Source organism: Halyomorpha halys, unplaced genomic scaffold (genome assembly GCF_000696795.3).
Source record: "Halyomorpha halys isolate HHAL.00 unplaced genomic scaffold, Hhal_1.1 Scaffold1591.1, whole genome shotgun sequence".
Lineage (NCBI taxonomy): Eukaryota > Metazoa > Arthropoda > Insecta > Hemiptera > Pentatomidae > Halyomorpha > Halyomorpha halys.
The window spans coordinates 69,327-72,192 of NW_027115290.1; positions in this window are offsets into that span (position 1 = coordinate 69,327).

Genomic DNA, 2,866 nt, shown 5'->3' on the forward strand with positions numbered 1-2,866 from the left:
TATATATTAGTAGCTATAAAATAAGCATAAATATACATTAATTTATTTTACAGGTTTTATCCAACCACTGTAACTTGTAGACCTCTCCTAATTAAGGCAATGTTGGTTTAATTTCCCTTAGGGTGAGCAGTTCTGGGAAGTTGGGTCTTATATTTGATCTAAGCATTACAAATCCTATGTTCTAAAGCTTTATCCAGAATCCTAATATAGTAAATAATTAATCACTTCCAGGTCTGTTAACACAAGCGTCCTTCCAACTTAACTTAGATCTATAGCTGTTGTTTGAATTAAATTATAATTTATTTTTAAAAATTCAAAAAGAAGTCCACTAATATTAATAAGAATTAAAGAAAAAAAATTACAAAATAAAAAAAAATTATGATTTAACTAAAATGTTTAATGATATTGCAGATTTATACCGCATTTATAATATGCTGATTTACCAACAAAAAAAATATATAATTTGGATTCAGCATTGCTGACCTAATCTCATTTTTTTTTTTTTTTTTTAATAGAAAACAGTTATTTTACAAATTCATAAAAAATCTTAGTTCAATTGTAAAAAACAATTAATTTCCCTTACATAGAAAAATAATTATTAAAATACTAATACCATAAAAATTTATTTTCAAAAATAATATAATTTATGTAACAATAATAATAAAATTTTTTATAAAGAAAATATGAAAAAAATGAAGTACTTAATTCTAAAAACGAAGGAAAAAATAGACTATTTCACAACATTAAAATACATTGAATATAATAAATTTAATCTGTTTTCTTGATTTACAAGATTGTTCTAGAATTTTTTTCTAACAATGATGAACCAGATAATATGTATAATGATAATATAATAATATATCTGAAATCAGGTTCTACAAATGCCTCTTACCACCTCAGAACAGAGACTGGTAATGTAGAGAAGCATTAATGAATTTCATCCACACCAATCTACAAATAAGCCAGAAAGAATCATGATATATAAATTACACAATAACAATTTTTTAATATATTTCTGGGATCATTTGCAAAAGTAGTATAATGAGAAGATGGTAAAACTATATCTTATTAAATGAAGTTTTTTTTTTGCAATTGTAAAATATAAATAAAACACTGTTGTATGAATATGACAGAAAAAACTTTCTAACCTTTGATAGCTTCACTTCAAAGGCTTGAATAATGTAGTGATAGCCTCTTTAGTAAAAGGTACGAAAGCTTGTGAATTTAAAATGAACCTCCTCACACCCTCACTTCTAAGTCTAAAAAAGTAGAGCTGGAACAGATATCTTGAGTTTACGTATACAATATTTAATAAAATTATAAAATAGTATTCTTATTTCTTTATATTATTTTTATTACTTTTTCTGTTCATTTTTCTTCAACTAATTAATATTTTTAAGGAGGGTAATCCAAAAAATAGGGTCTCCCTTTTTTTTTTTTTGTAAATAATTAATTCTATTCATTTTCTTTTTTTTATTTTTTTTTTTAATCATATACATATAATTTTAGAGTATTTCTTGTATTAAATATTTTATCAATTTTCCCTCTTTAATCGATGCATTTTTGAAGATGCTGTGGGAATTTTTGCATGACCATACCGTACCTTCTTGAAACAACGTTAAAGTTCATCTTTCACCTGGAGCTGAATGGCCTATCGATCAAATGTTCTTTCAACTTAGAGCTGACCCATACTAGTCAGAGCGACGAATCAAGAGGTATCAGCAGATCTTTCGTCTATGCTTCCATCTAGTGTGGGTTGGCCTTTGGGGGACAGGTGGTAGTCACTTGGTTTCCAAGTCAAAATTTCCTTGGAAATTGCTTTACAGTTTGACGGGCGACCAGTAAGCAACCGTAGAGAAGGCTTACGGCCTTGTTCAACGTTCCTCCTCTCCGGTTCTGAATTACAAGCTAATTTTTTAAAAATCAATATACAATAGCTACCAGCATATATTTTGCTTCTAGATACGTACAGGCGGGTGTGAACTGCTCGGGAGTCTTTCTTGATGTAGAACAGGCTTTTGATCGAGTCCAGACTGCTATAAAAGATCCGTAAATTCCAACCCCCTACATATTATCTCATTATCCGTTCATCAGGTTATTTCAAGTAAATCACAAAAGCGCTTATTCATCCCTGTTTCCTCAGTCTGCTGGTGTACCTCAGGGTAGTATTCTTGGTCCTATCCATTATAAAGTTTTTACAGCTGATATCCCAATCCATCCTAACACTATTCTCACCACATATGCCGATGACACATGTCTATTGTCAGTGAATAGTGATCCTTCCATTGTATCCCAAACTCTCCAATCCCACATCTGTGGATGACAAAACTGGAGGATTAAAATAAATTCCAATAAATCCTACTAAATCACATTTGCCTTCGTCGTAAACCTTCGTCTTGCCCCACAGTATCTTTTAATAATACTTCACGTATTCCTGTCGAACAGATCCGTTACGTAGGACTAAATCTGAACAAACGATTGACATGGAATCCTCATACAAGACTGAAAAGAAAGAAAACTGCTCATCGATTCCGACTATTACAACATTTACTTGACAACTTCCAAACTTACAATCCATTAAAAAAGACTGATCTACATGACTGTTATAAGGCCTATCTGGACATACGGAGTTGATCGATGGGGCTCCACTAAACCATCGAATTCCTCTCGAATCCAATCCTTACAGTCCAAAATCCTTCGTAAAATCCTTAATGCTCCTTACTTTGTCAAAAATAAAATCATCCATCAGGACCTCAATGTCCCATATGTTGCCGATTTGGCTAGAACCAGATACCAATCCTTCCATGATAAACTTCCCAACCACCCAAACCAACTCGTTTCTAACCTGGCTTCTCCTTCACTACCT